The 10,996-nt window shown below is 39.4% G+C and overlaps 1 protein-coding gene across 1 annotated transcript in view; it reads right to left on the minus strand.

The window, feature by feature from the left end:
- Positions 1-10,996, minus strand: part of LOC112145536 (receptor-type tyrosine-protein phosphatase gamma) — a 215,430-nt gene that overhangs the window by 171,162 nt on the left and 33,272 nt on the right. The gene's annotated exons all lie outside the window — the stretch shown is intronic.

Raw genomic sequence — 10,996 nt, forward strand, 5'->3', positions numbered from 1 at the left:
TGTCCAAAAACATTTTCATAAACTAGATGATCCTGTCACTTTTAGGAGAAGCTAGCATCAAGCTCTTGGCTTCATCGCTACGTGGAAGCATTGACTATATCTTATTTATAATGCACAGAAGACACACATGATATCGAGAGATCAGGTTTATTTATTTAAAGTTCTACAAAACCAGAAGATCTGTCACGCGCTGAAGGGAAACCGGTTGTTAGTGGGAAAATAACGAATAAGCCGACTTATGTGGAAAAAAAAAACATAAATAAGTCGCTTCTGAGTACAAGTCACTCTGAGTACAAGTCACACCCCTGGCTAAACTTAAACAAAACTGTGACTTATACTTTAGAAACTATGGAAGTTACTGAAGGTATTACTTCACTTAAAACTAATCTACAATGTAACGTCACACACCCTCACAAGTGTGCGCGATAGCTTTACAAACTTCATGCTTTAACTCCAATATTTCCCTTTATTACACATGAGGCCATCTCAAGGTCAGTAAAGAAAACAAGAAACCTCAAACCAACAATAAAAGCATTACTTAAAGACCTACTCAAATGAAAATCATGATTGTGGTGTTATTAATATGTTCTTGTGATATTTTCCTGATGATGGAGGACTTCAATGAAGAAAATTAAGCTTAAAATTGCATTTCTGAGTATTTCTTTATTCAAAATGTTGTAATTTGGGAGCATAGAAACGACTGCTGGTAAAAAGAGCTTAAATGGAATGTAGAAAATACACGGGTGGTCCACAAGTTCCCTGGTCTGCTTAAAACAGAGAGCTGCCAGCAACAGGGAGGAGCAAAAACAAAAGTGTGTTTTTTAGAATTTTAGCTAAAATCTGCATTAAAAGACCACTAAGAATAGTTTTAAAATAGAACTAAAGATGATTGGAGTGAGACATTTTAAAAGTGCTATTAACCACTTTTGTTTAGATCATCGAAAGAAGGCAATGGTGTTTTCTTAATCGCCTTTTCAGTTTAGTTTAGTTTATTAATTTATTGGGATAGCGTACAAATACTTTAAGCTTAAAAAGCAAAGATACTTCCACCAGATTGTAGCTTAATAGCTCATTTCCATCTGTGGGTTCAGATAAAAACGTGAAGAATTCAAAGTGACCAACAAATTACTTGAAAGGGTCCTCAGTAGTCTAAAAAAACAAGACAAAAATGAACCCAAAGCATCAGTAACAGATTCTGTAAATCTGTGCAACCCAGCTGGAGTCCTCTGAAGCCAGGAGAACAGAAAGATCTGAAGAACTCTCTTTCTCTGTGGATCTGAGGCGGGTCAGCAGCCTGGAAGACTCTCTGACACAGAGGTCTCGTCTGTCTGCGTCTCAACTCCACCTGCTTTTCATTTCCCTAAGTGTGTCTCACACTTCCCCTCCTCTGACTCGGTCTGATTGACAAATACGATTACAGAGGAAGGAAATGAAGAAATAATAGAATTCTGACAAACTTCTGATCAAATTAAGACACCGGCGCCGATAAGATGATACCACTCTCCTGCTGGCTAAAGAGCCTGACAGAATTCAAATGCTATCTGAGCCTCAGCGAGCTTAAAAACAGAGTTTTTGGCAGGCCATGGGAGTTTGCAGGTTACAATCACCCCGCAGTGATTTAAGCAATGGGAAGTGGGAAAATTGATTATTCCTCTCCTGGGTTTTCCTCCCGTCCCCTCTCCATCCCTCAGCTCTGGATCAGGATCCCCTCCTGCCACAGGCTGCTGAGGAGCTGCAAACAAGCTGCTGCTTCACAGGGCTTTTATCTCCCAGCAGAGGACCGTCTGGGATGGAAAACAGTAAATGATGAACACGTTTTCATCTGAACCTGGCTCCACAAAGAGCTTTGCAGCATGTTTATCATTCGGACTGAAGCTCTGAATTCAGCCTTCATCACCAAGGAGCTGACAGTTCACAATCTTCTAACTGGAAGATGAGAGGCTCTGCAGCTCTGGACTTTCTAAGACAAAATCAAAGACTGAAAAATGTTCAAGGGGTGGGAACAGCTTTTTTCTTCTTTGTAATCTACAATCTTTCAGTTCTGCAGAAGATTAAACTCATTTCTAGAATTTTTTTGGTCAGATTTTGGTGTGACAGACAGAATCATGTGTGATACGAAGATGTGCATAAATGCCACTGCATGACATGAAGCAACATTTCCTTCACCGATTGATGCACAGTGCAGGTGTGGTGCACTTTGAGCAGCAGAGGATGAAAATGAAAGCCTGAACGTCTGTAGCACGCAACTGTCAATCACAAAGAAAACCTCAGAATTCTAAACTTTTCATTCTGATGCAGATCAGCTTCAGGTTTACATCCTACTGCGCCTAGATAGGAGAGACTCAAAGCCTGTTTCATCCAGCTGTGTTGGGCAACAGTTATACCAGAACACCCTTTGTTAAAACCAGAGAAAAGCAGCAGCATGGGGACCCTCTTTTCAAAATTCAGACTGTTACTTTAAATTCACCAGACTGCCAATGATGTGAAATGAGTTTTTTATCTGTGAGGTGTGATATGATAGCCAGAGCTAAAGTTCTGTTGTCTGCCAACACCTTTTCTCACCTTCTCCAACCTCTACATTGTAAATTATATTACCAGCTGGTCTTGCAATATCCACCAATCTCCCAGAACAATCTGTGTCTTGAAACAATATCAAGCCGTGATCTCTTCAGCCCACTCTGTGGGACTCTGTTCTTTTTCCAATGAGTGAGTAAATAATTGTGTAACTATCTTACATTAATGGGAAAGTTCAAATCCCAGCTGGGTCATCTCTGGGTGGAGTTTGCATGTGTTGGGTTTCCTGGGTTTCCTGTCACAATCTAAAATATGGATCTTTAATTCAACTGATGACCCGAAATTGTCGCTAGGTGTGAATGTGAGTGTGTGGGGTTGCATGTCTCTGTGTTGGCCTGCAATAGACTGATAAACCAGTTAGTGCGCTACACGTCTATTGTGCCAAAATTTAACTAGTAAAGCTTTTAAGTCTTGATTCAATCTTTTTTCATCTTTTTTGGTTGTATGTTTCTTAAATATTTATCTTCTTCTGGCTGCTTCCATCTAAATAATGTTCATATTTTATGTGTTCTGTCTGTAGCAAAAAGTGTTGTCCTGCAAAGGACTGGCATCCCATCAAGGTGTTCCCCACCAACAATGACTGGGATAGGCTCCAGTAACCTCATAAACCTGGAAGGAATTAAGCAGATAGATGGATGGATTTTTTTTTTTTAGGCAAAAACAAATTCATCCAGTGGCTTTTGATATCATGGTTCACTATTTTGGAGATTTTTTCAATGAAATGTTACTTTTTTAACAGTGCACTATGTTCTAAATCCTGACTGGCCCTTGTTCCTGACGATCAATCTCCTCGTGTTGTGTCTTCTGTGTAAATGTGTTCATTTTGCTACATATAAAAAAATATTTGATCTTAATCTTTCTTTTTTATTCTAAAAAAATAGACTAAATTTTCTACAAAGCTTTGAACTTTGAGAGTTTAAAAAAGAAAGAAGAGTGTGAAAAAGTTATTTTCTGTTTGATAAAAGTGTATTAAGTTTCTAGTAATGGGTTTTATAACCTTAAAATATCTGTAATCCTCCAAGTTAAACAAGAAAACACTGTAAACCAAAAGTTAGTCAAACATGTTCTAATTACAATGGTTGTTGGGAGGATAAAACAATCTGCATGTGGGTTTTCCTATAAATTTAAAGAGATTTACTGGTTGTACAGAAAGTTTTTTTAAATATCTTTGCCTCCTGTTTGTCAGTGTCCACAAGGAAATGAACAGTTTTGGGCTACAGCACACAAAAGAGTTCACCCGGTCATGTAGATGCATCAAGTATGGATGAAGTCATAAAAACTATATCAGCTCAGAGGAAAAAATAAATATATGAATGATTGTTTTTTGTTAAATCAGCACATTGTGATATCTGTCTGCCAGTTTGAAAATATTCATCTTCATGCTGTAAAAGCTCATCTAAGGCCCTCCACATCTGTAACCTGAGAAACATCAATGAATTAAAGCCTGAAGCCCAAAACATTGAAGCAGGTCTGTCCATTTTCTGCTGGGCTCTTTATCTCTGCAGGCAGGTGAGGATCCATGAAAACGCTGTCAGACAAGTTCCCTGCCCTAACACATTCAGAGCTGCAGGTGCTTCCACACAGAAAATTAGACAAGAAAAAACTACCTGGCAAAAGGGTCTTCGTCTTGGGAGCAAACCAAACGACGTGAGAGCGATGGCGCTGCTGAGGACTGCGAGCAGCATAGATCTGTTCTCAGGATCACACTAAATGAAGCCATGAGACCTGGAGGTCAACATCAGACAAAAACAATGAATCTGGACAGATTTTAGCAAAGCCTGCGCTTCTGACACAGCACCTTTTCTGAGCCGAGACCACAAAAGCGTGTTTCAGAGCTTCTGTGACGAGACGTGAAGTCTGTGCGGCTGTAACTGCAGAGCTGCAGTGTCCTTCAGACACTGGAAACAATCAATAAACTGTTAATGGTTGGAATGAATGAAATACAATAGGTGTTTTTGAGATGCAGATGTTGGATCAATGAGCCCTAATGTTTGCTCAGATGCAGCAGAGCTTAAGCTTGTGTACATTACAAAGTAAACCAAAAAACTAAATTAATATTGATTCAAAAACTCATAAATTACCTCCTCAGGTGTTACAGTGACAGCGTTTCATTGTTACTATATTGTTAAGTTTCCACTGTGGACATCTTCCATTTTTATAACTCAAACATGATGAACATTCAATGGTGACTATGTTCTTTGTGAAGGATGAAGTCGTCAGGAGAAAACCTGCTGAGATTTTCTGTTCAGAGGCATCATAGTTGCAGTTCCAGAGTCTGGTTCTGCTGCAGGTTTCCTCTTGTCTTATCCATATATTTCTTTCCACAGAATCCCAGTTGAAAGCACTGCAATGTAAGAAAAATTCTCCCATGTTCCCTTGCTTTTGAATTTAGGTCATTATAAAAATCATTAATAAGTGAACTGAAATTAGTGGATGTGAAACAGTTGAACTGTCGTGCAACAGCCTCCATTTTTAGCCAGAGATGAATTTGAATGTGGGCGCAGCATCCAGACGTCTTCAGGTAGAGGATCACAGAGGAACCCCCACAGAGGCGTTCTCTACTGATGCGCCGCGCTGAGCGGGTCTGCTGCACACAAACTCCACAGGTGTAGAAAGACATTCATCTGAGCTGCGTGGTTCTGCTTGATGAGGGCTGCAGCTGTGGAATCAAAACAAGAATCGGACTTCTGTTTGCATTGTAGTGGTCCTCAGCCCCTTTGGAATCTTGCAGAATATGTAACAAAAGGTTCTGCAAGCATTTCTGCATATGAACATTTACTGCAACCTCTCGCATTTGCAAAAAAAAAGTGGTCTTTTAAAGATACTTTCACCCTCCAAATTAGTTGGTGACCTTTTATAAGGCAGAAAAAGAAAAATGACAGAAAAAAATTATCTAACATAAACATTTAAAATTATTATTATGGGTCAGTCCTTATTATCGACACCATTCAGTGAGGTTTGAGGTGATGTAACACAAAAATATAAATGAAATAGATCATTTTCAAACAGAAACAACAATTGCTATAATCGGGACGTGTTTTTTTTTTTTTAACGTGAGTAAAATCCAATCCAAGAGGAACCCTTACTTTAGGTACACAGAAGACGCACGGCCTCTGTTACTACTTTAGAAGCTTAGACTTTTATAAAACTCATAAAAGAGTTATGTAACCAAGGACACGTTCATTCTCTGACAGCTTATGATTGTATAAATGAATTCATTTCAACTGCAGAGCTTTAGTGAGAACCTGACTGTGACAGTAATAGAGCAGACGTGGAAAAAGTGACGGCGGATGACAGAAACAACATACGAGAGTCAATTACGTCTTTGTCCAAGCTAATGTTGGCTCTGCCTGTTTTTCTGAGCTTTTATTTTTAACTTACTTGTGGCTTTTTTTTCCTAACTTTTCTTGTTCAACAGTTGAGCAAACAGATAAGAGCTGAAGGCCTCTTGCATTGGCAGATTTTACTGTTACAACATGGGATTTTGAATCAACCAAAACACGAGGTGTATAAACCTCTTTTGTATTTGAGGCCAAACTTTATTAATGTTAATTATGTTTGTATACATTTCTTGTTGGACCAAATGGAAAAAATAAGAAAAAAAGAAGAAATGTTACAGATGAGGGTTAAGGTAGAAAAGGGGATGAGTTTTATTTATTTTTTTTTTATTTATTTTTTTTTTAATTAAGGCAATTTACTTTGACAAACATCTATGTAGCTTAATCATCCAATTTCAAAAAGAGCAGAACTCATTAAGGGGATTTGGCATAATTCACAAAAACAAGAAACACGTTTTCACCACTTTAATCTTAGTTGTTCAATTTAGCCCCTTTGTCTTACTAGCTTCAGGGTTTCTGTTTAGAATCCTATAAATTATGTCAAATATTAACAACCCATCTTAAATATTATGTTCATGATTTATTCTGGTAAAAGTCTAGCTTTGCTGAAGCCTCTTTTACAAACAGATTCATAGCTGTGTGAGATCTGATACTGAACTTCAACAAGATCAACATTTTCTCTACAAATGTTTCAGGAGGACTTTCTGTTACCAGGTAACAGACAAACTAAAGGCATCACACATAGCAGCAGCAGCACAGATAAGCTCTGTCATTGAAAATGTAGACACAAACCCAGACCCCATGACCACTTTGGGCATTGATATTATATATGACCAACTCAGTGGCCTTGAGGTAGAGTGTCTGTCCAGAGACAGGAAGGTTGTGAGGTCAAATCCACAGTAAAGTCATACCAAAGACTCTAAAAATGGGGCCTAAACCCTCCCTGTTTGATATTCACCATTAAGGGGTTTTATTGGGGGTTAAACCACCAAATGGTTCCTGAGTGCGGCTGTGTCTGTAGATCACCACTCCCACAGGAGATGGCTCAAGTGTGGAGAACACATTTCACACACCTGAGTGTGTGACATATACTGGGACTTTAACTTTAATCACCACATGACTTCACTCATCTCATTTCCACCTCTGCTGTAAAGGTTGCATCCCTGCGAAAACTTTGGTTGCCATAGTGACTGTGCACATCTATGAACTAATATCTCTGGCAGAAATGCCATTTGTTACCTGCACATTAAAAGAAAGAAACCCCTCCCCATCATTATTAAACACTGTTATTTTCCATAATCAACAAACCGGTAGCAGCGTGGGAGTGGGGGGTGGGGGGTGAGGGTGTAAACTGTGACATTTTTACGGAGCATTCAGACTGTTACAGTAAATTAGTTGAGCACATGGAGGTTGTGAGTAATCATAAAGCAGCTGGATTAAAGAGGGGGTGACCTCCCTCTGGGGAAGTGGAAGTACGGGCGCCGGCTCACCGCTGCACACGTGAAGGTGGAAGCGGATGATTAAGTGTGCACACACAACTGTCCATGTGTACCAACTCTTTGCTGTAGAGGAACTGATGGAGGACCAATCTCCACTCAGCTGGAGGGACGTTCACACCTGTATCCTCATGATGTTCACAGTGTTTGATCCAGACTGAGGCTGGCAGGAACAAAGATCCTGATTCTTGTGGAATGTAAATGCAAAGATTCAGAGTTTGATTTAAGAATACACTGACAGATATGACATGAAGAATCCAAATCCAGAAGGAATTTTAATGTTAATATAAAAAGGAAAAATGAGCTGACTTTTTTTGGCTTTTTTCCATTTAAGGTTCGTTGAAAAAATATTAAAGGCCCTCCATCTTTATTCCAAAATGTGGTGCAAACATGGAGACACCATTACTCAAAAGATCAACATTAACATGTAGATCCTACATTAAAAAGAAACATTTTTACTTTTTAATGTTGATTGCTATAAATCCTTTTAGTGCCAACTTTGAAGGGAGGGGGTATACATTTTTAAATAGTTGTTTTGATTTATTTATTTCTTTTTTTTTTTGCACTGATGTTGAGAATTTTTAAGGGCATGTCTTTTTTGACTGGCAGGGGTTTGGACAAATGGGTGAACTAAACTATAATAACACTTCACCCTTTCCTGCCCTATTGGATCTTTTTGATTGTAATAGCTTGATAGGTTAATTGGTTACTCTAAATTGTCCTCAGGTGTGAGTGCAAATGTGTACAGGTGTGTGATTGTGGCCTGCAGGCTCCAAAACCCATGTAACTCCGAAATGGACAAAAACAGGTATGGATGGATGGATGTATGTATGTATGGATGGATGGATGGATGGATGGATGGATGCCACTGATTGAAGTAAACTTTCGTCAGACTCACTTCAGACTTCCTTTTATGCCGTTCAGAATCCTATAGATGACGTCAGACACTATCAGTCCAGCTTATATATTATGTTTATGATTTGTTCTGAAAAAAGGCAAATAATAATAAGAAAAGTTACGGGAGTTGGCTGCCTCCAGAGTGAATCGGTTTCAACTTTTAAAAAAAAGAAAACACTTTTGAGAGGTATATTGTTTCAGATTGTTTATAGAAAATGTAAAAAATTCATGGCCTGCAGTTAGTGAATAAATCACTCCCTCCATTTTAAAACAATTTTCTTTAACTCGAGAGTATTTTTTCAACACTTTAGCCTAGAAAAACTGTTTTTCTCTGAAAAGATTTGACCCATTTGCATAAAGTTCAGCTTGAAGGAGGAGTGCAGAACTTCAGCTCATTTTGGCATCATTTGAATATCTTCAGGCTCACGTCTGTTCTCCATCTTTGTTTGTTTGGTTTCATTTCTCTGCTCCTTCTTCGCCTACCTCCGCAGAGCACAACGTCTCATTTCTGATTGGTTCAGACCAACAGTAAACTCCTGTGTGTACACACAGACAGGCGCGCACACAAACACCAGCTCTCCACTGAAGGACTGATAAAAATGAGCAGATGATGAATTTACTGCAGAAGTGCTTTGTCCCCCATTCTCCTCTCATCACCACTGACTGAACACCGGACAGGATGATGGATGTCCAACCCCTCCCTAACCCCCCCAGCCCCGAGCTCACCGTCCTGCCAGCGCTTAATGGTGCATTCCAATAAACCTCCATTCAGCCTCCACATCACTCACTGGTACCACTGCTGCTTATTGACCCAGCCAGTTATTACTTTCTAATGGAGTCAGAGCCGATCTGAAAGTTAAATCTGAGCTGGAATCAATAAGCGCAGGATGAATAACCAGGGGAGTAAATTATTTGCTTAACCTCGCACGTTTAGCCCCACAACTCTGAGGGAGGCAATTAGGACAAAGCACAGATTTGACATGTAAATATAATTCCGAGTCTTCCCAGCGGCAGTAAAGCGGGAACGTCAGAACAGATCCGAGTGTTTTGACGGAAGAGTCAGCGGGAAGTTCGTGCCCTGGCCAAACATGAAACCCAGCTGGTTTGTCAGAAAGCCGCTGCAGCAAATGTAAACAGCAATTAGCATAAACTCAGACACAGAAAGGTCAATAATGGTGCTTTCAGGCGACTACAGAGAGAAAAATTAATAACAGTCTATTCAGCAGCTCTGAACTCCACACAGTTACAGCCTTAAAGAATGGCCTTTATTGCAGAGTTATACTGGAAATATAGACAAAGCTGGAAGAAAGAAATGAAAACTGAATTTTACTGAGGTTTCTTAAATTAAAAAATATGTTTTAATCTAATATTTAATTATTTGAAAACTGGACAAAATCTGGATTTAGATGTGCCTGGCTTTGGCTAGCATTCTTCTAACTTTGCTTTTCTAGTTTACACACAACAGTGAGATCTATAGTGACCAAAAGAGGGTAAAAATCACCCAGTGAATGTTTGAGCAACGCTGACAATTTTTTGAGCTTGAGCTAACTGGAACCAGAAGTTCAATAACCCCTTTAAAGGGCCAACTTTAGTGTATTCTAATGTTAATTCCTCACAAAAAAGAACCCTAAAGTGGCATTTTGCTCCTTTCAAACATCTGAGGATTCCTCTCCAACCCTGCTCTATGAGCACCAGCCCCTTCCAATCACAGAGAATGCCTGGGTTCCCACATTCATACATATGAACCTGGGTTTCATGTTTTTTTTACCAGGAAGAGTCTGCACTGCCAGGCTAACACCCACACCCGCTTTCTCCGTGGAGCTAGAGCTGATAAGCAAAAAGTTTTCATTTTAGCATCGACTCTGAGAACAAGTGGTTCCTCTTGCATCTAATCTGCAGAGACAACAACCGCTTGCTGTTTTGAGTAAGACAATGTCTTCTAAGTATGGGGTTCCGTTTGTGCCAAAATAGGTTTTTCGTCCACTGTCTATGTCTAATGAAAAAGTTTGTTGAACATTTGTACATGTCTATCAATAAACTTGTTTAGTAGTTATATAAAATGGACCAAAGGAGTGCCTCAGAGATAAAGGCGTCTTCTAGGTAGTGAAAGAAGCTTGTCAAAATAACTCATATTCCATTAAAAAGTTGTTCTTTAGTGTGCCAAAAGGTAATACTGTATATTCTCATATATATGTATATAGTTTAGTTTAGTTTGAAAGGCTTAGAATAGCATGAGGCCCTTTAACACCCAGAGATGTCACCAGCCACACCTAAATAATACACTCTTTGCCCTACCGTAACTCTACGATCATTTGCACAGTTTTGTGTTGCCTGAAAGTTATCAACATCATTTTAACTAAGGGTGGAGCTCGTGTCACCACAAGGAAAAGACATGGAGGAGGTCTACCGAACTTCAGACAGTTCAAAGATGCCCACACAAAGTCAAGGACAAGACAAGGCAGACAGAGATACAAGCAAGAGAACTTGAAACATGACCACCAGGTGGATAAAACTCAGACAGGTGTGTTTTAATCCAAAGATCAGCGGGTTTGAGGACAGAATATTAACAGGAACAACCCAAATTCTGACAAGCAGTGATAAAAACCATAGACTGTAAAAACAATGGACAAATCGAGCACTGAGGTCCCCCATTGGAAATGCGTTACTTCCTCTCCTCGCAAAAGTAGGCCG

The sequence above is a fragment of the Oryzias melastigma genome, linkage group LG5, assembly GCF_002922805.2.
Source record: "Oryzias melastigma strain HK-1 linkage group LG5, ASM292280v2, whole genome shotgun sequence".
Lineage (NCBI taxonomy): Eukaryota > Metazoa > Chordata > Actinopteri > Beloniformes > Adrianichthyidae > Oryzias > Oryzias melastigma.